The sequence below is a fragment of the Passer domesticus genome, chromosome 21 (genome assembly GCF_036417665.1).
Source record: "Passer domesticus isolate bPasDom1 chromosome 21, bPasDom1.hap1, whole genome shotgun sequence".
Taxonomy (NCBI): Eukaryota; Metazoa; Chordata; class Aves; order Passeriformes; family Passeridae; genus Passer; species Passer domesticus.
The window spans coordinates 1,733,016-1,757,590 of NC_087494.1; the positions used below are offsets into that span (position 1 = coordinate 1,733,016).

Sequence of the window (24,575 nt, forward strand, 5' to 3'; positions counted from 1 at the left end):
GTTATTTTCAAAAGTCACAAAGGTTTCTGGGTTGCACAGATCTTTCTTCTCAGTTTTGCAGGATGATCTTTTCAGACTATATTTTTCTGAACTCTTGGCCTTTTCAGTACTAACGTAACCACTAACAAAAAAATAATCCAAGGCAAGAATCTTACTTGATGGCCATAATTGTGTCATCCTGTTGCACGGTCCAAAAGTGATCTGAAGACAGCCCAGTCCTTGGATGGTGCCCAGGAGAAACAGGCTGCTTTATGTTTTAGGAAAAACCTTTGATTTGGGAGTTCAGCCTTGGTACAGCTGTGCAGGTTTGATGTCTTGCTCAAAGTATGTTGGAGCTGCTCATTTTCTTAATTTTTGGCATTTACTAAAGAGGGCTTGTGCCTTTTGTGTGAGATTAAATGCTAACAGGGAGTGTTTCCAGCTCTGTATCCCCATTTGCAGTGTGGGACTTGGCTGCTTGCCCCATCCCCAGGGGGTGTTGGAGGCACAGGAGCCAGCCCAGGGAGCCAGTGCTTCCTGCAGCTCGTGGAAATGCACCCAGAGCCTGCCCAAACAGGACTCTGTGCCTAGAGAAAAAGATGAAGATCTGTTTGCATCGTGTTAGTACATCAATCCAGCTCCCCTTAAGCATATTTGGATAATGACCTGGAACAACCTGGGTAGCAGGAGGCTCCGTGTACCTGTCAGGGCAGCCTCTGCGAGCGGGGAGATTGCCAGCCAGCAGCAAAGGCAGCCAATTACGCCACGCTCAGAAGCATTTCATTCTTTTTTTCCTGCATCTCCACAGCTCCACAGAGCAAATCCTGCTGCAGAGACCTCTGGCTCCTGCTGGCATCCCCTCCTGTTGAGGAGAGAGGGTGAGGAGTGCCCTCGGTGTTTGCTGCTGCTGCTCAGAGCTCTGCTCTCCTCTGCAGGGACTCCACTGAGCTCCCCTGGTGCTCAGGACAGCTCTGTGTGCTGGGGGCTTCTGGGCTCTGCTCTTGCTGGCAGAGGGAGGAATTGCTGGGAATTGCTTCGTGGCTTGCCCCATATCTGATGGCTAAAAAGGCTTTCACTTCTAGCTACAAAAAAATGGTTTTAAAGTTCTGGTAATGGTGAAGACAGCTGGGAAAGGAGGGGAAAGCAAAAGGCACAAGTGTTGTCCCTCCCTCACAGAGTGTTTGACAGCAGAAGCTCCCATCTCCCAGGCAATTCCCAACTCAGATGGTGATGCTCAGTGCCCAGAGGAATGCCAGTCTGGTGGGAGTGCAGAAGCTCCACTGCTTGTCAGAACAAACCAAACTGAATATGCAATGAACCCAGGTTGGTTCAGAACCACAAATCCCTAAAAACCTGCACCTTTTAACAAACAGCCCTTTTTGTTTAATGATCCATGTGAGACTAAACCTGTGCTTTCCAGTGCACTTGTGTTGGACCTGTAGTTAAAAAAATCACTTGTGTACCAGGCAACTGATTTGTTACTGGCCCCCTTGGGCTCTGTTTGAGACAGATTTCACTGGGAAAAGAGCTACAGAAAATGTCAGCAGACAGTGTGTGTGTGTGCCAGAGACTCCCAGCAGCTGGGATTTCAAATCGATTTTATTTTCCCCTCATCTAAAGAGTTTTACACTTGCAGGGAGACATTTTGATGTATTGGGAAACAAAACAAGGAAGAAGTTTGTGGTGTGGGGAGAAGGTGAAGGCTTTCCAGCAGAATGAGAGATAAGGAAGGCAGTGGGGGTACATTGGGGGACCTTTTTGAAGGTGCATCTCTGCTCTTGTGCTTCTTGTGATGGCATCCCCCCTTCTGTAGTGCTCTTTTCCTCTTTACCTGCTCTGTTTCTGCCTCAGATCCCAGCTCTCTCTGCTGGCAGTGGCCTGCACGAGGGGCAGCTCTGTCTTTGGGCTGGACAGGGAGCTGTGTGTGTGTATATGAGGGCTCAGGAGCCTGCTGGGTCCTGGCTGCCCCAGCACCACCTCCTCCACCCTACAGCTGGCAAGGCAGCAGGGAGCAGCCGTCCTGGATGGCTCCTGAAACCCCTCGGATGGAAGGAGAAATCCAGCGTTTGCAGCCTGGATCACAGCAGCTCAGATGATGTGGGCAAAAGGAAAATAAAAAATCCTCTCTAAGAGGCTGGAGGGCGAGGAAGAAGGGGATGAGGTACAGGGGAGGCTCCAGGAGTGAAGAAAGAGCAGAAGCTGGAGTCTGGGTGGCCAGCAGGGCACCCCTCTGCTAGCCAAGGAATGTGACACAGCCCTCAGCCTCCTGTGGCATCCCCGAGTGCTCCTGCAGGAGGAAGGAGAGCAGAGAGAGGACTTTGGCCAGGATGGTCTTCACTCACAGAGCCCTGGGGGTGCCCTGGCTGCTGCCACCCCCTCTGGGTTTTCCAGCTGCAGGCTGAGGGCTGAGCCAAGGGTCCCACCATGGTGTGGGGCTGTGCTGGGCTGTGTCCAACCCAATATTGTCAGCACCGACCCTCCTCCTCACCCTGCCCTCTTACAATCATGTGTTAAATACATTGCAGATGCTCCTGGACGACCCATTTTCTCTGGAGTCCCTGCAATTTACTTTGTCGGAATAATTGCAATTTATTTAAATGTCAACAAGGCACACGTGGGAGACAGCAGTTGTGTGCAAGAGCAGAGCAATTACAGGGAACGGGTCCCATCTCACCACTTGAACCAGGATCCGAGCCAGGAGAAAGGAAAAGATCATTTGCCTCTATTAACTGATCACTTAGCCCACCACTCCCCAGGTCCCCCTGAACCCCCGTGCCCTTCCCTGGGGCCATCACGAGCTGGGGGTGGAACCAGCCCTTCCTTTGGCATGCTCCCCACAGAGGCATCTGCTCAGCCAGGAATTTAGTGGTGATTTAGAACCCACGAAACTGCTCACAGAGTCTGACCGTGAGCAGAAAACAGCCTGGACTGACACAGAGACCAGAGGAGCCCCAGCATCATCACAGCCCCAGCAGCACGGGCACTGCATGGCCCACACCCAGCAGGACTTGGCTTGAGCAGAAGGTGCAGGTGGCTTCTTCCCCTCGGAGGGTTTGGCAGCAGCCTGGCAGGGGGATGATGGCAGTTTGTGCACAGTCAGAATTCCTGTCCTTTGTGGTGTGAGGTCAGGGTCCCTGTGCCCCTGGCACTGCCCAGGCACACTCCAGGCTCTCCTGCCCTCCACAACCAAAGGCCAGGAGCAGAAAAAGCCATCAGGGCTTTGCTCAAGACACCTTGGCAAGTACCCTGGGTGTCACTTGGTGCCCTCCTCACCAGCCATGCTCCTTTGTGGCCATGCAGGACCAGTGCAGCCCCAGCTCCCAGAGCTGCACCACTGCTGGCTGCAGCAGAGGAAGAGCTGGGGCCATCTAGTGACCTTCCTCTGCAAACTTTGTGCTTCCAGTGCTCCCAGTTGCCCGTGGAAGGTATGTGGGACACGTTTCCTCCCTGCTGCTGACGGAGCAAGTCCCCAGCTCGGCAGCGAGCTGGCTGGAAGGCAGACCTGCACCCTCTTAATGATTTCTTTCTTTGCTGGGAGCTGATTTAGAAACTGGTGCATGTAACCACCTCCTTTCATCTAGGATGAAAGAGAAGGATAACCCACGTCTTTACAGAACAGGAAGCTGCAACAGGCAGAGCCCCCACCCAAAACGTGAGCTGGGAAGAGGAGAAATGGGGACGTTGGTGCCTCAGTTTGTCCCCAGGGCCAGGGTGGGCAGCAGGGCTCTGCCATGTGCTCCATGCCCTGCACGTGTCTCGGCACCGTGTGCTCCTCCAGGTGCCTCACCTGGATTTCCCAGGGGTCCAGGAAATCTCTCTGTTATTACCAACTACAAGCACGATAATCTGGACCCTAATGCGTGCAGGAGATTACAAAGCAGTGTTTTGTGGACCTGCTACAAAAGGACCCATAATCTGCTAATGCCCACAATTTAAAAAGGCATTTGAGCAGATCTGGGCCCTTGCAATAGTGCCCATGTCTGGAAATGTATTCCAGGTCCAGCTGTTGGCCTTGCAATAGAAGACGACATCTTTATTAAATATTGGTTCTGGAAATAATATCTTTTCTAGTTTTGGCAAAATGCCTTGAAAGCTTGGACATAAAGCAAAGCCATCTCTGTTTAGCAGGGTTTTTTTTTTTTTTCTCTTTTTAAACTATCTATTTGTAAAAAAAATGTGTATAGATTAGTACTTATTTCATAAACCCGGGTGATAAAAATGAGCAAGTAACTCTGGTAATGGATTCCTTTGGAGAAAACCTGTCTGTGCAGGTTTGGAGAGGGAAGAAATTCCTAATATCCTAAAGTAATTCCTAATATTCCTACTCTCTCTGTGCCCATTGTGCTGTGATGTTCACCCCTCAGAGGAGTGGGCACCCCAATTTCCCCAGGCCATCAGCCACTCTGGTGCCCTTCTCTTGCCACCTTCCCACCCAAATTCCTCCCTGTGCTGCCCCTGCAGCCCATCCCTGTCTGGGGTGCCCGGGCAGATGTGAGCCTGCCCTGTGCAGCCAGTGGTGCAGCAGAGCCGGGAGCGTGGCTCCCTGGGGGAATCTGCAAAGTACAAGTTGTTATTACTCACTACAGCAGAACAATCAGCGCGGGCTCTGTAATGCAGAAAGATGGATTGAAGCTGCTTAAGACCAGAGGAAAATGGAATCTCTGCTTTGCACGAGGAGTTTAACTCCTGCAATCCCCTCCTGATGGGCGATGAAAGCCGAGCAGAAGCCAGGTTTGAAAATTGCTGGATCCAGGGAGGAGTGGGGCCATGCTGAGGAGCCAAAATCCGAGCTGGCTCTCAGCTTGGCACGGTTTTGGCCAGACCCACCCTGTGAGGGCAGCTCTGTGCACCTGCAGCTCTCCCCCAGGAGTCCTGGGGAGGATCCTGGCTCAGGGGTGAGCAGTGCCAGCACAGCCCTTGGTGCCCTCTTTTCCTTCCTGCCCTGCAGCACCCCACTGCTGCTGGTGCTGCAGTCAGGCTTCTCCACATTTCAATCCCAGTGCTGGCCCCTTCCAGCTGGAGAGTCCTGCAAAGAGGACAAAGCAAAGAACTTCCCACAGCTTCACAGTCCTGACGATGCTGTTTTCTTCTCACGGGCTTCTGGTGGGTCTCAGGTTGTGCAGTAAGAAGCTTTGGTTGTTACACATTCCTCATTTCTTCCCACAGATGTGAGTCCAGCTTTCCCCTGCTCTGCCTGAGATGAATAGCAGATCCTCTGCTGTTACACCAAGGCAGCTTTAAACATATGATAAACTAGCTATACAAACCTTTGTCATCCAGGGCATAAAACAACCTCTAACTGCTTAGGATTAAGGAGACACTTGTCTTAAATCAGCCAGTTATTTTAAATACTTCTCTGTTGGCTGTCAGATGCCCTGACTGCCTGTTATCACACCAGGGGATTTGTGTTAGACTTCAGTGCCAGACTCTGCTCTGAGGCTGGGGCCTGGGCTGAGGAGGAGCTGGGGCTCCCAGGTGTTTCTCCAGCAGCTTTCTGTGGCAAAGGGGATGAGTCTGGCGTGCTGAGTGAGGAGTCAGGCTGCAGGGACTGGCCTGAGAAACTCTGATATCTCAGGGGGCTTCCAGGGCTGCTAAGGGAGCACATGCTGACTGTCTTACTCTTTTGGGGTAAAAGGAAAACCAGGGAGATCCAGCTGGTCATAACCATGTGAGGCTAGAGAGGCACAGACAGCCCAGCTGCATACACATGGGGCGTGCAAAAATGCAAAACCACAGATTTTCTTCAATGCTAATTATCACACTTTGCAATAAAAACTTATTTTGGTTTAATTCTGCTGCTCATGAGCTCCCAAGAGGAACTGTTGTAAGCGAGTGCACTCTGGCTGGGACTGCAGGGCTGAGGAAGAGGTTTTTAGCAGGGAAGGTTCCTCAGCTGCGGGGTGAAGCTGGGAAGGGAAAGGCTTCTGCTGTTTCCTTTCACTCGCTGCTGTAAAGACCGAGATGCGGTGCCGGGAGGTTTGAACCGGTGCGGCAGCGCTCGCACAGAGGCGAGCAGGGCTTTGCCCGCCTCGGAATTCCTGATTGCACCGCTGCCAGCTCATCCTCTTCACGAGCCCCTGGAGAGGGAGCCGGGCAGGCTCAGCGAGCCCGAGGAACCGGCTCTGGCCAGCCCAGTGAGCCCGCTCGGCTCCTTGTTCTGCCCGCAGCAGCTCCGTGCCGGGCAAACCCGAGCTCTGCTCTGTGCCGGGCAAACCCGAGCTGCTGCTTGTGCCGGGCAAACCCGAGCTCTGCTCTGTGCCAGGCAAACCCGAGCTCCTGATTGTGCCAGGCAAACCCGAGCTGCTGCTTATGCCGGGCAAACCCGAGCTCTGCACTGCTCTGGGCAAACCCGAGCTCCTGCCTGTGCCAGGCAAACCCGAGCTCTGCTCTGTGCCAGGCAAACCCGAGCTGCTGCTTGTCCCGGGCAAACCCGAGCTCTGCACTGCTCTGGGCAAACCCAAGCTGCTGCTTGTGCCGGGCAAACCCGAGCTCTGCTCTGCTCTGGGCAAACCCGAGCTCCTGCCTGTGCCAGGCAAACCCGAGCTCTGCTCTGTGCCAGGCAAACCCGAGCTCCTGCCTGTGCCAGGCAAACCCGAGGTCTTCGGGGCCGGCGGGGCTGTGGCACCGTGCGCTCCTGATCCGTGCCGGGCACACCGGGGCTGTCCCGGGCACACCGGGGCTGTCCCGGGCTGTGTCCGTGCAGGGCACACGGGGCTGTCCCGGGCACACCGGCGCTGTCCCGGCCACACCGGGGCTGTCCCGGGCACACCGGGGCTGTCCCGGGCTGTGCCCGTGCCCAGCACACCGGGGCTGCCCCGGGCACACCGGAGCTGTCCCGGGCTGTCCCGTGCCGGGCACACCGGCGCTGTCCCGGGCTGTGTCCATGCAGGGCACACCGGGGCTGTCCCGGGCACACCGGCGCTGTCCCGGGCTGTGTCCATGCAGGGCACACCGGGGCTGTCCCGGGCTGTCCCGTGCCGGGCACACCGGGGCTGTCCCGGGCACACCGGCGCTGTCCCGGGCTGTGTCCGTGCAGGGCACACCGGGGCTGTCCCGGGCACACCGGGGCTGTCCCGGGCTGTGTCCGTGCAGGGCACACTGGAGCTATCCCGGGCACACTGGCGCTGTCCCGGGCTGTCCCGTGCCCAGCACACCGGCGCTGTCCCGGGCTGTGCCCGTGCCCTCTCCCGTGCCATCGCCGCCTCCTCGCGTGCTGTGCTGCCATCCCCGAGCATCGCCTCCCCCAGCAAGCTCCATCTCCTCCCCATCACCGTTCCACCCGCTGCTGCTGATTGAGTTTCTCTCGCAGCCCTTCCGGGAAGCCAGGACCCTGTTGTTTTGGAGATGGCCTTAATTTGTTTACTCGTGCATATGTTGTGTCTTGTAGGATGATGCTCCGCAGCTGGTCTGGAGCAGCCTGGGCACAGGGGAAGCAGCAGGTGAAGCTGAACCCAAGGAAGTCGCTGAAAGCTGGCCTGATGTGTGGATGCCAGGGCAGGCTCCCTGAGGCTGATGTGGTAAAACACGGTGCCGTGTTGGCTTTGATAGCATCTTTATATTTATTGCTGGTTCCCGCCGTAGTTTGGGCACGATAACAGTTTGTTTGTGCAGAAGAGCAGTTAAGCTCGAAGAATTAAAGGTAGAAAACTCTGATTTTATTATGCAAATGAGAAATCTCCCTGCACATGGCAGGGGGTTGGAGCTGGATGATCTTTAAGATTCCTTCCAAAGCAAACTATTCTGGGATTTAAAATTCTCTGAAAAAGGTGCAGAAACAAGGATTAAGGCTTAGACTTGCCTGCTGGACAGGACTTGTGCTCTCCAGAACCAGCCACCTGCAAAAGCTGGTTCCAGAGGTGTTGCTGGCCAGCACAGACAGTGCTGGTACCCTCCTGAGGAGGATGCTCACACACCCGTGAGGTTTGCACGCTGCTGATGCATCCCTGAGGCAGCTCCTCCTGCTTCCCCCGTGTGCCAGGACCCTGCCCTGCAGCCAGCCCTGCTCTTGGCTCAGCAAAACCTCAGCACAGCAGAGGGGCTCTGTCCCCACCTGGCCCTGGCAGCAGCAGAGCCCTCTGTGCTGCTTTCCTGCCCATGTAACCTGAAGAATCTAACTCTGTCAGATGAAAAAAAAAAAAAATTTGGATGTTTTACTGCTACTGTAAAGCTGTTACTTTTTCCCCACCCACCCTTTAGGGGGAAAAAAAAAAAAGAGAATTTTTTTTTTTTAAAAAAAGGAAGCCTTGTTTAATCTACCCGTTTGCAAATGGCTCCTAAATAACTTAAATAACACAGTTGTCTTTGGCTCAGATCAAAGGGCTCTGCCCGTGAGGATGGGGACACTTTGCAGGCTCAGATTAGTGTTGTTTCAGAGGAATTGGATGCTTCTTTGTGTTGTTTTTAAATGATTCTCTTTCCAGGTTGAGTCTGAGCCAGACAGCTGAATGCATAGAATCGATATTTTTGCAGAACTGATAGAAAATTAGCCAGGTTTAATAAACTTCATGCATGGCTTCCTATTGTAGCTGTATATCAAAAGGAAAATAAATATATTGACTGGATCTGCTTACAAGAGCATCTATAAGTCACTCTGGGAAATCAGGCAATTGCACAAATGGTTATGGGAGGCCGTGCCTGGTAGGGGGAGAGGGATCGTCTGGGTCTTCTTGCTAATTTACCACATGACCTTGAAATTCAGGTCAAATTTTCATATATGCCCACAAAATGTGTTTTTCTTTTCGACTCTGGGATGTTGTTTCAGATGCTGAGGTAGCTCCATGCTTGGCCCTCCTCACCCTGAGCCAGGTGAAGCTGCTGGTGGTGCTCCACTCCTTGGAGGAAGATCCTGACAGCTTTGCCAGGTTTATTGATTTATCATTCATTTTTTTTTTTATTTTGTGGGAATGCCACTACTCCTTTCCCACGGGGAGATGATGGCTGATAAATATTCCGAGATCCACCCCAGCACAGTGAGAGGCAGGCCTCTCTGAGTTTCTTTTCCTTTTCATTCTCAATTTGCAGCGCAGATGGGACATCACTCTTCCCTCTCAGCAGCTCTGCCCCTGTCCCTGGTGGGTTTTATCTCATGTCTGAACCCAATACAGACATTTTCACTGGCGGTTTTGTGATAGCCTGGAGAAAAGGAGGCTCAGGGCAGACCTCATTGCTCTCTGCAGCTGCCTGAAAGGAGGTTGTAGCCAGGTGGGGGTCTCTTTTTTCTGTCAGTAATAAGTGACAGGACCAAAGAAAATAGCCTCAAGGTGTGCCAAGGGAGGTTTAGGTTGGATATTAAGGAAAATTTCTGCACAGAACAGGTGGTCAGGCTGGAACAGGCTGCTGGGGAGGGGGTGGGCACGAGGATGTCATTAGGGGTGAACCTGGTGCTGCTGGGTTAATCCAATGACCTCAGAAAGCTTTGCCAGCTTTAATGATTTTGTGCTGCAGGAAGTAGAGCCGCGGCTGGTGTGAATCAACAGAGCACCAAAAACTTTGCTGGAGCACACAGAGGTGGTGCTGGTGGAGGATGTGACTCTTGTTATTTTCATTACTGAGTTGTTTCTGCAGCTCAGTGGATGGAGAGGGCCCCTCCTTCCCCATAAGGAGGCGAAAGCTGGAGCAGTTCTCTTTCCCCTGCAAGGGGGAAATAAATGGGGAGGATGAGCCAGCCACGGGTGGGTGTTATTGTCTGTTAAATACATAACATCATTTGTCATTTAAACAGCCTTGCAAGAGCATTCCTTGTGCTGGGCAGGGGCAGAGCAGGACGTGGTTGAGCACCCAGGTGCCACCATTCATCATCCAGTGAACCCCACAGCCCAGCTTCCCTTCAAAACCACATTTTCCACTCTCTCCCCACCCCTGCCTGCCCCTCCAGCCAGCATCCCTGGCTCCCGTGGCTGCAGCAGAGCCCCTGGGCTTTGTGTGCGTGGAAAGTGGGGTCAGGTGGAGCAGTGAGAGGAGCAGGAAGGTCTTGGTGCTGCTGAGCTGCCAGGGAATGCAGCAAAAGGCAGAAATGAGGCTGTGAGCTGCAGAGGGATGGCAGGGAGGGGTGAGGGCACCAGGAATGTGTCAGATGTGTGCCTGAGGCTCAGGCAGGTCTAGGGGGGTGAGAGCAATGGTGGTCAGGGTCTGGTCAGTGCAGTTCCTGGGGTGGGGGGGCTGGTGTGCAAAGGGGAGTGACGGAGAAGGAAGACTCGCTCACCAGATGATGATCTACAAGTCTCGTCTTTATTCCCGAATCGCCAATTATTATACACCTTTTAATTAGCTCATGCATAGTGCAAAATCCCCGCTCACCACTGGCTAATTAGTTATCAGCTATCAACGTACTGTTTTGGTGCAACTACTACTACTTTCCCAAGCTGTTTTGCTTTACCACCTGTTTTTGTGCATTACTTCATCCGTGGGACAAGGACACACAGTTTAATTGGAATGGCAACTCCCCTCATTCTCTGTCTCGGTCAAATTAATCTCACTGTGACCTTTAGCTCGGAGCCAGCTTGTTACAAAGCTCTCAACAGGGGAGGGATGGGGTTGTGCCCCCAGGTGTGAGCAGCCAGCACAGGGCAGAGGGCAGGGGTCAGGCACCCCGCTCACCACAGGGCAGCCCATGCTGCAGCCGGGGCAAATCTGGCTGAGAATCACAGAACATCCTGAGCTGTAAGGGAGCCACAAGGATCAGAGTCCAGCTCTTCAACAAACAGCCCACAGAGGGATCAAACCACAACTCTAACTCACGCTGCCCTGCTCTGAAAATCGCTGCTCACAGATCTGTGTTTGGGGCAAGCCTCGTGCTCGCAACATGAACGTGAATGTGGGGTTTGATAATTACTTTTTTTTCTTCTTTTTCTCTCTTTTCTTTTGGTTTTTCTGACGCTGCAATTCCCACTGCAGGCATGCTGATGGGCAGATGAAAGCTTGGCTGCTGGGAGCTCTCCAGCTCAGCTTCACAGACCTAGTGCACATCAGCTGCTGTGCCCTGTCTCAGAAACCCTGCCTCTGTCTTCTCCTGCTGGATGCTCCCTCTGGCTGCTGCCCTGCCTCTCAAGATAATAACAAAGGCTCTGAAACTGCGGAATTTCCCTTCTCTCTGGAGTGGAGATCAAGGGGAGTGTTATGTCCCTACATGCAGGATAATAGGCAGTGCAAGTTTACTCTCTGTCTACACACAGTGTGTGGAAGTTGGTTGTTATCTGTATTTTCTAGAGGAAATGAGCCAGTTTTGTGAGGAGAGGAGTGTTTGGGGTGATGCCTGTGCAAGAGCAGCTGGATCAGGGTCACAGCTTTTGACTTGGGAAAATGTTCAGTTTGGTGCAGCTCATTTGTGAGACAAAAATTCATTGTCCCAAAGTTCTTCTTTTCATTCTCCCTATTTGAAATCCTTTTAAACTGGGAGAAGAAAATAGTTATAAGTTTCAGTACTGACTCATTTCAAAATCGAAGGCATCTTTTTTGATCTAACATTTTGACTAATTAAACAGGAAACCCTTTTGTCTTACATATTACGAAACATCAAGGTCTCTTTTAGATCCACTGGTGTTTTTATTAGTCTCTGAAATTCTTGAGGAACAGATAAAATATCTCCCACCCAGCTCTGCTGTGTCAGTTAATGTGTGAGCAATCACAGTATGACATATCCACAGAGGAGCATGTACAAATTGAATCTCTACGTGTGGTTGTCAGGAAACAAAACATGCTCGATATCTGTTTCAAAGACAATTTTTGATTTTATTTTTTTTTTTTAGCAAAGCTTTTGTGGAAAATGTAGCAGCAAAGAAATAAAAATGACTCCTGCAATTTGGAAACAGGTAAACAAGAGGTATTAAAAATCGATGAAAACACTACGTGGTCATCCCTGGGGATGATTTCTCACATGTAAACACATCTTTGGTGAGGGGAGGGATGAGACCAGATCCCAGTGCCCGGGGTCCCAAATCCCACTGAAGTAATTTGCAGCGTGGTCAGGCTGGGGGATCATCACAGGCTTCAAATGTGATGTAGGCACCAGCTGAGGCTGCAGAGCTCAGCAGCAGCTCAAGCCTCTTTCATCTCCTGGGTGGTCCCTAAGTCAGAGCCCTCATCTCCACTTTCCCCCCCCTTTCTCAACCCAGGCATTTGCTGATGCCATTGTTGAATCCAGCCAAGGATCTGCTCCATTCTCCATGCTCCAAGGTAATTTTGGCAAGGCTGCTGTGCTCTTCCATGCCAGTTAGAGAACACTCCCAGGCAGGGCTCCTTCCGTGGGGCAGCTGCAATCCTGAGAGATTTTTGTGCAATAAATCTCCGTGCCTATCTGGCTTTCATTCTGGGCGAGGCAAATGGTGTAAAAATCCCAGCCCTTCCTCTTGTGGAAGCAGCTGACAAACAGCTCCTGTGACAATTCCTTCCAGGCTGGCGTTTCCCTGGAGCTCTGCAGAGGGGCAGCCCCTCCCCAGCTCCCCAGTACTCCCAGGGTGGTGGGGAGAGGCCCCCCCTGGCATTTCAGAGCACGGGGCAGCTCCTGGGCTCAGCAGCACTGCTGGGAAGGGATGTCCCCGTGGGAGCCACCATCCTACAGCCAGGTCACCTGGGCACACTCAGAGGGACAAACCCTGTGGGCTTTGGGGGATGCCCATTGCTCTGCCCTCTTGGATCCCCGTGAGCTGGGAGGGGCACCAGCCTGAGAGGAAAACAAAACTGGGAGCAGAAAGGGAAGAGTTGGTTGTTTTGGGTTTTTTTTTTTGTTTTGTTTTGTTTTGGTGGGGTTTTTTTGGGTGGGTTTTTTTTTGGTTTTTTTTTTTGGTTTTTGTTGTTGTTGTTGTTGTTGTTGTTGTTGTTGTTGTTGTTGTTGTTGGGGTTTTTTTGTTTTTTTTTCCCTGGCACAGTCTCTGCCTCATCTCCCTGCAGCTGAGCTGTGCTGGGGCAGGGGCTGGTGCTGCCCAGGCTGCTGCTGTGGGGTTGTCACCCTGGGCTGATTGTCACCGTGGCTTTGCCAGCCTTGGGTCTTCTCAGGTCGTGAGAAAAGCAGGTCAGGCATGGGAGCATGTGGCTGCCTTTCAGGCACACACTGGAGAACTGCTCTCCACAAGGAGATTTCCCTTTATCACAGGGAGTTACTGGAGTGGCCAGAGCTGCAAAGCAAGGATTTAAAAGCATCTCTGAGTGTTGGAATTGAGGTGAAGTCCTCCTGCTTTAGGGCACAAGCTCAACTTTAAAGGAGGGGACAAGATGGAAATTTTCCTTTGAGAAGATTACATTAAAACTTTCAAAAAGGTGTTTGATTTGATAGGAGAGGATTTGCATCTTTGCCTGCAACAGCTGATACCGTGAGGTGTTGGAGATGGACCAGCATCTGTCAGGAGCATGGAGGTGCAAGCATTTCTTTTTATTAGCAGGATTCATTTTCAGGATGCCTTTTATGAGATGGGGGACCCCCACTGCACCCCACTGCTGCATGTCTCTGTTCCCCAGCCCAGGACACCCTCCCAAAGCAGCCTGGCTCCCTGCCTTTGCCAGAGGGGCTCAGGGTGAGGGGCAGTGCTGGTGCTGCATGGCAATGTGCAAAGTGCCCAGCCAGCAGGGAGAACAGGGCTGCAGCCTCATGGTCAGCATGGGAGACTGGCCCTGCTCCAGGCTGGCTGTTCCTTCATCCCAGTGTTCCAGGAGGATGGAAAATGGCACAATCTCAAGGCACTCTTCAAAGGCACTTGAGTAATTCTCATTATCCCCCCGCAAGGACCACAGGCCAGCATTCAGCAGGGCTTGGCTGCTTTTCAGGCCAGAATTTCTGTCTTCTGTTGATGCTTTCTCTCAGCTGAAGGAAGAAGGAGGTTGAGTTTTGCTTGGATTGTCCCTGGCAGGCAAAGAAAGCACCCACGCTCTGCATGTGCTTTGCAGGCTGATCCAAAGGCTGGTGCATCCATCCCCTCTGACCTGGCTGCAGTACAGAGGGGGATCACTGCTGCACGGCAGTGCTGCCAGCACTGACCTCATGGCTCTCAGAGCTTCCCTCATTTATTTCATCTGCTCCCACCTCCAGGAGGTGGCTGATGAGCTGTACCTGTTACCTGGAGATAGGAGAGGCAAACACAAACACAGCCCCACCAGGGCCCCCCTGAGCTGCTGGAGTTCCTCCTGCCCAAGGATGGAGAGCAATCCAGACTCACCCACACAAATTCTTGACCTTCAAAGTGTGCAGCTGTTCTCAGGCAACTTGAAAACTTATTCTTTTCCCCCACCAGTTCAACAATTGCAAACGCTTCCTCCCTTCTCCAGTCCTGAGTTGTAACCTGGATGGTTTTGCTCCAGCAAATAACAAAATGAAGAAGCTGATTTGCAACCAGGATGTTGCTTCTTGCAATGATGCTCCAAACCAGGTGATGATGTTTGATAAGGTAGGAGAGGCTTTTCTGAAGGGCAGCGGGAAGGATGGCAGCCACGTTGGTGTTCTTGGCTTTGCCAGCTCCATTCTCTGCAGGTTTTGTTGTTGTGGTTTCCCCCAGCAATTCTCCAGGCACGCTGAATTCCTCCAGGCTGGATCTTTCTGCTTGAAGTGATGGGATTTTGGCAGAGTTTTCTCTTGGAGCTGGAGCCAGGCTCGCTGGAGCTGGCAGATAGCAGCACATGTGCCACCCATGGTGCACTTTCCCCGGTGTGGGAGGATTTTCACCGGGATGGGGCTGGGCTTTGGGATGTTTTTCTGCTCGTGGCAAACGGGGGTGTCTCACCAGGCTGCCTCCTGCCTTGGGCCACTGCGTGGATTTGTTGGCTTTCAGCAAAGTTATTCTTGGTCGTTGCTGCTCTGAGGTGATGAAAAATAGGCCCTTGTGGGTATAAAAATGTTTTCGTTTTAGAGCGTTTGGAAAGTGGCGCCAAGGATGACAAAAGCAAACACCCACCCCAGGCAGAGGAGCATCTCCAGAGTGCTTTGGGACCTGGGTGGTGCTGAGAGGAGTGAGCTGGCATGAAACATGGGGGAACGTGGGCTGGGGGAGCGCTGGGCACCAGCACAGCTGCTGGGTTGGGTGCAGCCGTGGGCACTGACTGAGCCTGGCCCTTTTGGTAACCCAAAATCATGGAACTGCAGAAAGGTTTGGGTTGGGAGGAACCTCAAAGATCATCCTGCTCCTCTCACCTCCCATGGGACCAGGTCACTCCAAACCCCATCCCAGCCCCAGGGATGTGCAGCTGTGGAACCAGATGTGGGGGCTGTGATTCTGGCTCAGGGTTTACAAAGACAAGGCTCCTCCAACACACTTTGTAAAGTTCCACGCCTGGAAACACCTCTTCAGTCTCCCCCTGCCTCAGTTTACCCTTTTCTTCTACAAATTAGATAAACCCACCCCAATAAAGCCCTCCTATTGACTTCACCACGGTGTTTTGAGACTTAATTAACAGTCTGCAGAATGCACTGAGATCATGGGATGAAAGCAGCTATAGATATGCAAAGCAGCATCATTATGCAAAGATAAAATTTAGAACCTTTGTAAAATAAGTGTTGAAATGAATGTATCGCAGCATGTGCCTGGCTCTGCTCAGCTCTGGGCCCTCCTGTTCGTTCACCTGATAATCCCAAGGGAAACGGGACAAAAATGAGATTTATGAGAGAAGTGTGAAAACGCACAGGCAAGGTCTTAAAATCAGATTAATGAAAAAAAGAGAAGCTCTGAAAGAAAAGAAAGATCTTTTCCTCCTTATCTCTTGGAGGTCTCTAAACTCCTGTGTACACATTACGAGCTGCAAACTAAGGGAGAGCCAGAATCAGGTTTCAGGTTACTCATGCTTTATTTATTTCCTCTATTATTTTGGATTGGGGGAAAAAAAGAAAGTGGGGAGGGGGATAAGGAATGAATTTCGGCCATAATTTTAAAAGAAAAATGTCTGAGAAGGGACACACTCCATCAACTAATTAAACATGTATCAGAGGTGCAATATTCCCAATTAACTACAAAGTTGTGCTTCCACTTCTAATTGCTGACAGTTTCTTTTGGTGACTGTGTGCAGATTAATTGTCTTCAATGGGGAGCTGGTTGGTTTGATAATGTAATGTTTGAAGTGGAGGTAGTAATTGCTTTGATTACATTTGTGGTTTATTTTCTAAATGGCAGCTGGAGGTTGGGCCTGAGGTTTAAAGTAGTAAAAAACGGAGAGATGAGGGGGAAAAAAGAAAAGTTTCTTTAAACCTGGTGGAGCAAATCTTGGGGGTTTGGACTAGAGGAGCTTGGAAGGTCCCTTCCAAACCAAACTGTTCTGTGATTTTGCTCCCCATGAGCTGCTTTGTTCAGCAGGGAATGTACAGAGCAAAACAGGGCAGTGGAGCTGGGGATGTCCAGGAGAGGCTGAGGGAGCTGGGAGGGGGCTCAGCTGGAGAAAAGGAGGCTCAGGGGGGACCCTGTGGTCCTGACAGGAGGGGACAGCCGGGGGGTCAGGCTCTGCTCCAGGGGACAGGGACAGGAGGAGAGGGAACAGCCCCAGGCTGGACCAGGGCAGGGTATGATGGATACTGGGGAAATTTTTCACCCAAAGGGTTGTCCAGCCCTGGCCCAGGATTCCCAGGGCAGGGTGGAGTCCCCATTGCTGGAGGGGTTCAAAAGCCACGGGGATGTGGCACTTGGGGACAGGGGTAAGTGGTGGCCTTGGCAGGGCAGGGGAACTTGGACTCGATGATCTGAGAGGGCTTTTCCAACCTCAAGGATTCTGTGACGAGCTGTGAGGGCAGCCAGGGAACAGGCAGAGGTGCAGGCAGGCCTTCCCTGGGGTTAACAGCTGAGGGAGGAGGTTTATCCTGAGCTCCTGGAAGCTGGGGAGGGATGGGCAGCTGCTGCCCCTCGTCCTGCCCCAGCTGCTGCCCCTGGTCCTGCCCCAGCTGCCAGCAGCCCACAGGGGTTGGAGCAGCTCTGGGCCCTCTGGAAGGTGTTTGTTACAGCTTCTACCTCCAGCCAGAGAGAGCTGCTCCCTCCCTGCTGCCTTTTAGATAATTAACCCACGTGGGGAAACTGAGGCACGAGCTCTGCATTACATGGGTTTGCCAAACAGAACATTCTCTGGTGAATTTTTTCCCCCTGAGTTTTCCTTTCTCCTATGTTGCTTTTTTCTTGAGCAGTGGGAGCAGTCAGGACATTTTCCCCACTTGCCTTGCCACAACCTCCCTGTCCTTCCAGGTTTGCCATGTCCTGATGGAGCCATCGACCCCTCAGGTGGGGGCTGTGACTGCCTGGGGCACCCCAAACACAGCACCCCCTGTGTTTCATAGCACAGTGTTTCATGGAGTGAACACTAACAAAATCCTCTTTCAGCCACGCATCACGGTGCATGTTTTCATGGGAGGATGATTAGATTCTGTAGCTGGTGCTGGTGCTCCTGAATCCCTCTTCCTGAGTTTCCGTGGTTACCAGGTCCAGGGCTCTGAGCAGCAGAAAAATTAGAATCATTAAAAAGAGGGGAAAGAAAAGCCTGATCATAATGATCTGAAATATCTGGTTTTGGAAATCTGGCACTCCCGGTTTTAAGGTCTTCAAAGAAATCTGTCGGTGAGGTGTTATCCCAGAGCCCCCTGGAGCAAGGCTGAGGTCACAGGGAATTTCCTCCAGCACTGACACTGTGGTGGTGTTGCCACCTCAGGGCAGGGGTTCTGATCAAGTGGGAAGCTCAATACCTTTTTTTTTTTTTTTTTACATTTTAATTTTAATTGTTTTATTTTTTTATTTTATCAAAGATTGGACTTGATGATCTTGGAGGTGTTTTCCAGCCTTAATGACTCTATGATCTACTTCTTAAGGGGAAACTCTTCATGGAACAAGGGAGAGCTCCCACTCCCAGAGAGTTGGGAGGATTTTGAGGGGGATTTTGGAGAGAGGAAAGAGAAATCTGAAGTGGGACTTTATACAAGGACATGGAATGGTGGGATAAGGGGGAATGGCTTCCCACTGCCCGGGGGCAGGGATGGATGGGATATTGGAAGGAATTCCTCCCTGGCAGGGTGGGCAGGCCCTGGCACAGGTGCCCAGAGCAGCTGGGGCTGCCCCTGGATCCGTGGCAGTGCCCAAGGCCAGGCTGGATGGGGTTTGGAGGTGCCCCTGTCCCTCTCAGGAGTTTGGAACTGGATGGGTTCAAGGTCCCTCAAACCCAAACCATTCTGTGATTCCACATGGGCTGGGTTTGGACCCTGCAGCAGGGCTAAAAGCCCAGGGGGAGCTGCCTGGCTCTGGGGAGCACCTGCAGCCCCTTCCCCTGCAAAGATCAGCCCCTGGCAGGCAACCCTTGAAGGAGCTGCTGCTCCTGCCAGGCCCTGCTCGGGGTGGGAGAAGGGCAAAGCTGCTCCCCAGGGAGAGAGAAGAGCTTCAGCCCAGCAGAGATTTCACAGGACCTGGCTGTCCAGTGCCCCTGGCTGCCAAGGGCTGGGGTGTGGGGTGCCAGGGCCAGCCCTGTGCCCTCCCTGCCTCGGGGGGACATCCCCAGGCAGGAGCTGGGCACTCCTCAGCCATTGCCATGGTTTCCTGGAGCATCCTCTGCCCCCTGCTCCGAGAGCTGCAGAAAAGGGGTCTTCTCACTCCAGGAGCCCTGCTCGGTGTTTTTCTTCTGTTAAGAAGCAAAAAAAAAAAAGAGGCTTTTTTATTATTATTTTCGGTGACATCTGCAGTCATGAATTGGGCCTATAAAACACTGTGTAGGAGACTGTTCCTCCTTCACTTGATCTCCTTTCATTCCCAAGAACATTTTTCTCATCAAAGCTTGCAGATTTCAGACACACCATAAGATATTTTTAATCATCTTCTGTCACGAAGTTTCCAAGTTAAAGGAGCCTGTGCCATGCAGAGAAAAGTCTATTTATTCTCCCTTGTTTAAAATACCCTGGCAGTCATTTTAATTACAATGCCTTTTCCCTACCCCTCCTGGGATGTGCAAATGTATTTACACAATTTACAGTAGAGGTGGTTTCCTTCCCCCATCCCCTCACGCCTTCCCCGTCACCTCCCTCTTTCCCCCGTGTGTGTAACGTGCACAGTTCCAAATATCACAACTTGGCAAATAAATATTACAAGATTCAATAAGAGGGAGCTGCATTTGCAAGTCTGAGGCTAATTTAATAAATGATGGCAGCAGCTTTAAAACATGTCTCCTATTTAAAGAGCACAACACCGATCTTTGGAAGGAGCTGTGAAGTGGGCTAAATTTTTTAAAGGCTTTAAATGAATCCTTTTCATCTAAAGCTTGGAAAATTAAAGCCTCCCAAGCTGGTTTTTGTGCAGCCCCGTCAGAGCAGGCGTAAAGCGAAGCCGCGCCTGGCCGCGAGCGCTCGCGGGCTCCAGCTCAGCGTGGGACACCCAGTGACGCCTGCAGACGGAGCCTTTTCAGGGGAAAAGGAAGTCAAATTCGGGTGGAAGAAGATGTAAACAGCCTCGATATTTATAGGAGGGAGGAGGTTGAGGGACGCCTTGCTGCTGGCGCGGGGCCGGGCTGGAGGCGCTCCTCGCCGGGTCCCAGTTTGTACTGGGGCAAAGTACTGGGACAAAGAACAGACAGCTGGGAGCAGCTGCTGAGGAAAATGGGGTGCTGTGCCAGGGCTCAGGGCTCAGCCAGGTGTCCCCATGCCTTTCCCTTCTGTAAATCCCACGTGTCACTGCCCACGCTGCCGTTGTCTGCTGTGCCTGCCTGCTCTCACACGGCTCCTCAGCACGAGGGACCCTCAGCCACCTTTAATCCCTCTCTCCATGCAGAAACAGCTTTAGAAGGTCATCATGGAGCCTTCTGGCCTTGAACTCTGTTAAAACTGTGCAAGGAGGAGGCGGCTTTGGCAGGCTGGGTTGGGTTGGATTACCTCTCTTCAGATCTTTTGCTCGTGAGATATTTCAAAGACCCCCTTTAACCAGAGCTTGCTTCCTCCAGAAGCCTGAGTTTGTCCAGTTAGGATCTTGGCACGATTTGATCAGAGGTAACCAGATCTCAGCAGCAGAGAAATGAACAAAAACACGTAACCAGCTTGGTATGTTCACATGTGATACGTGGTGCACCAAGCTGAGGGCCAAACTCTTCCTGGTGTGATGTCCTCACTCAGGAACCCATGGAGATGCTGAAACACACACTGGGCTTGGTCTGCCCAAGCGGGAGACAGCAAAGCAACTCCCAGTGTCAAGGAGGACACCGAGGACTTTTAAACACCCATCAGGATGGATCCTCTGAGCTGTGGGCTCTGACGGCTCTGCATCACTCCAGTGTGCCCCAAGGAGCACTGGCTGCCACCACGGCACCCTCTCGCCCTCCTGGGAAGTCAGGTTGTCCCCCTTTCCTCTCCCAGTGCCAGCAGAGTCCTTAAACAGCTCCCTTCTTGGGAAATCTTGGTTTTCAGACTCGTCTCTTTGCTCAGCAGGGTGTAATGAACTCAAAGCTCTGTTCGAGCAGTTGGAGCTTGGAGGGGGTAGTGGGGTAAGAGAGGACAGAAAATTTATATAAATCCTTCTTCTGCGGGCTCTTATCCACAGTGACAGCTACAAAAAAAGCACTTTATGGCTCCAGTCACATCTCATGTCAGCGTGATGTGCACCACAGGGAAACCCACCACATGATGGCTTGGAAATGGCAGATTCTCTTAAAATTTTTAGGGTGATAAGCAAAAAGAAAATGGGAAAAAGACTCAGGAAAAAAAAAAAAACCCAAAGACTGATGTCATTCCCTTCAAGAGAGAAGGCATCAGGGAAACAAGGATGGCCTGTTCTGGATGTGGTCAGGACATGGGGAGCTCATGCAGCTCCATCCTGAGGCTGCTGTGCTCCCCCTCAGCCATTGCCCCAAACCAAACCTCCCTTCTGGAGGGAAATACCCACAATTATTTATTCTCCCGCTGCAGCAAGTTCACAATTCAGGAAACCCTTCAACACAGCAGGTGAGAGGTGGGGGGAAGGTCTCCAACAAGCCAAGCTGCTTTGCTCTTGTGCACCTGAGCTGTAGGTGCTGGTTAACAACAACTGCTCACAGGACTGGGAGATGTTTGCAGCTCTGGCTGAGCTGGTGTTTGCTGAGAAGCTGAAGAAACCCCCCTGAGGTGGCTGCTGACCAGAGGTAAGGAATGAGCAGTTTCTTTGCCTGAGTTTGAAAATTAGAATGACACCACTGGGAAAGAAAATAATAGTTGAGAGAGAGCTTGTAAGGAAAAGCAAATCAAAGTACACCAAGGATCTGTCAGTAAAGAAGTCCTTTCATGCCATGTTTTAAAATGTATTTCTTCTTTTGAATTATGCTTTGTATTTTTCATTATATAAAATGAGGAATAGGAGCCCCTGCAGCACATGGTCTGGTTGGATGTCTAAGATATTAACTGAATATTTTCCTGCCCTGAGGGGCCAGCAGGAACTTCAGCCGTTACCTCCCATGTTTCCCAGGTATTTGAATAAAATTAATGTTACTCAGAAGAATTGTAACAGCTTGCACAAAAATCAGGTTCCTGGAAGGGCTGTGCTGATTTTGGGGGTGTTATTGGTGTGATAAGCCTTGCAGTGAGAGCAGGGACAGTGCAATCTACTTGTTAATTGTGGGGTTTGCAGCCTGATTTAGGTAAGGGCTGCTCTGAGAGGGAGTTTATGGAAGAGCGTTGGGATATATGCACTCTACAAGTGGGAAAGAAGGGGTGTTACCCTTGTGAAGGTGCCACAAATGGTTTTTCCCCTTTGTGGCTGGTCAGGACCTTTCCACCAAAACGGAAACTCAGTCAGATGTGGGGTTTTGCTGCAGCTTTAGTTTGTGTTTGCATAAATGCTAGAAGAGTTTGGGTTGGAAGGGACATCCAGGAACCATGCCTGCAGTGATCAGGGACAGTGAGGAGGGGGTTTGTGAAGATGTTTTGTTTTGATGGTGTTCATTTTTGTGCTTTGGTGACTTTTTTCTTTACTCTTCATGACCAGGAGGCAGGGGGAGCCCCCAGTGAAAATCTGAGCCCAAAATGGACGTTTTCACACAATCTTGTGTTGCATAAGCTTTTAAAAGGCTTTGGGGCTTGTGGAAGGAAACAAATGCAATGGTGGGAAGTTCTGGGAACCAGCTTTGCTCCCTTGAGCTGCTGTGGCTGGTGAGGGCCAGGGGCAGATGCCACATTTGTGCTGTTCTTGGATCAAATTTCCAAGAGGCTCTTTCCCACGGTGTCATTTTCTGCACCCTCCCCAGGAAGCAGGATTCCACTTTCTGCCCAGCAAAGCCCAGTAATAAAAAACCTCCTGGTTTTGCTGCTGAGGTTTGGTGCAGCCAGCACCAAACGTGCCTGGGGAGCTCAGCTCAGCTCCCCCTCTGCTCCTGCTGGGTCTGCCCTGCACCACCAGTGCAGAAATCACATTTTCACCCGATCCTGTGTGGTGGACCCCATTTGCAGGAAACCTGCTGCTCAGATGAACATTTCCCTTCTCAGCCAAGGAGATGAGACTGGAACAGTTCCCAGTTGCCCCCAGTTTGTGCCATGCCCTCAGGGAGCCCTGGCTGAGAGGTGTGGGGTGGCTTTTGCCAGGCTTCCACAGGAGATGGCTGTGGAGCAGGGAGGGCTGTGGTGGTGGATCCCTTGGAAAGAAAGGTTGGGAATCTGTTCCTGCTCTCCAAAAGAGCTCAGTGGAGCTGGCAGAGAAGAAATCCCTTGGGAAACAACACCCAGCTGCAGCTGGAGGAGGATTCTTTACAGAAAGATTGGAAGAATCATTCCTCACGGAGCCCCCGCTGCTATCACATCCCAGTCTGGCAGCTCCTGTTTGCTGTACCTGCTGCTCTGTTTTTTGCATCTCTAATCTGATTTAGATAATAACCCCAGTGGGTGCAAAGAGGCAGCCCAGCCTTGTGATGAATTCTGCTGCTCCAGATCCACTCCCCGAGAGCACCTGGAGCTTGGCTGCCAGTGCAAAGGGTCAGATCCTCCTGTCCCACGTGAACCAAGGCAGGAGAGGTCAGCCCCAAGCCTCTTCAAGGTGTTTGTTCAATGCTCTGAGTAGTGAAAGAGAGATCAGGGCTGGCCAGAGGCTGTGATAACAACAGACTGTTAATGATCCGTGGGTGCACTCAGTAAAATACATTTATTTTGTGTGGGCAAAGGCACCCACTATCCACTGCTGCTCCAAAGGCTGGTGACATCACCCTAATCCTGGTTGTTCCAGGGCTTATCTGGGTTTGAACAAGTAGTTTTGTCCCTCCAGTCAGAAGTTTTGTCAGGGAGGATTTGGGGATCTTGCCTGTCTGTGGGAATTCTCCCCAGGGTGTCAGACTTGCTGCACAACCACAGTGGGACTCACCTCCACGGACCATCTGCTTCCCAGGCTAGCTGTGCTGCATTTGGTGCTGCCTCTTCCCTGATGGGAAAGCCTTGGCCAGAAATAGAACAGCCTTTCCCCCAGGCTCCCTGCCTCAGGGCTGCCTCATCGATCCCGAGAGATCCCTGGGTGTTGGGAGAATCCCTGCAGGAATCCAGGGGCTTTCCCCTCATTTCTCTCAGCCTTTGTTGTTGTCTTGGTTTGAACAGACAGGTGTCTGCTAAGGAAGGCAGGAGCCTCCCCTGAAATGGAAAATGCAAACCCCCTCCCTCTGAATTATTATGATTTTGAAATTAAAAGGCTCTCAGGCAAAGATATGGGAGCAGGAATAACAGTTCTTTACTAGGAAAATTAAAAACACAAATCTAACAGTACAAATAAACCAAACCACAGCCAGAGTCAGAGCAGGAGCTGCCCCTGTGGGTCAGGGTGGTGGCACAGCCCCATCCCATGGGGGCTCAGCCCTCCTGCAGTGCCAGCTGTGCTTCTGCTGGAGCAGGGATCCTGCACAAGGCTGCAGTTTTCCTCTGGAGCTCCAGGGCTGCTGCAGATGGGCCTGGTGCTCCTGTGGGAATGCAGGGGAGGAGAAAGCTGCTCCTCTGGGAATGCAGGACAGGTGAAAGCTGCTCCTGTGGGAGTGCAGTGGGCAAAGGCTGCTGAGCTCCAAACCTCAGATTGTATCCAGGTAGGAATTCTTGGCTCCTCCCCCTGGGCGGAGCATCTCCCAATGGGATGATGGAATTTGATCAGCCATGCAGGGACACTTGCTAGCCCATTAATGGAAGATGATTAATAATTAATGGCCCATTAACAGCAGAGATCTCCTGGAGGGAGGGTTGGCTGTGGGAGAGATAAAGAAAACTGCCCAATGAGCAGCAGAGAACTGCCCCAGCTCTGACAGATGGGGGTTGAATGCCCCCATTTCCAGCCTAAGACAGCTGTGCAGCCCCCCACAGTGGTTTGTGGGGTGAGTCCTGCCCCGGCTGTGGCATGTGAGCAGCAGAGCTGATGCCAAATTCTGGGAGCAGAGCTGGGCGGGACGAGGCTGCGCTTGCTGCCGAAGCTGTAGTGGCAGTGCTGGGTCCCCAGCCATGCCCTGGCACAGAGATGGAGCTGGAGAAGCCCAGCAGGAGCAGGGAGCAGCCCCTGCCCCATCAGCAGCCAAACCAAGTGCGTGTTTGGCCCAGGGGAGCTGTGTGTGAGCAGAGATTAAAAGCCCAATCAGTACCTTTTCATCTGCTCCTGGATTACTGCTGTGACCCGAGCAGTCACACTGCATCTCCTCCCAGACCTCTCCTCCACCTCCTCCCAAAGCCCTGCGTGGGCTGTTGATATATTTTTATT

At 51.9% G+C, this 24,575-nt stretch overlaps 1 long non-coding RNA gene across 1 annotated transcript; it reads left to right on the top strand.

The window, feature by feature from the left end:
• Nucleotides 1–7,376: 7,376 nt before the first annotated feature.
• Nucleotides 7,377–11,820, top strand: LOC135284835 (uncharacterized). The gene is made up of 3 exons (XR_010349954.1): nucleotides 7,377–7,496; nucleotides 8,741–8,840; nucleotides 10,873–11,820. It is a non-coding gene; the product is annotated as an uncharacterized LOC135284835 (long non-coding RNA).
• The last annotated feature ends 12,755 nt before the right edge of the window (nucleotides 11,821–24,575 follow it).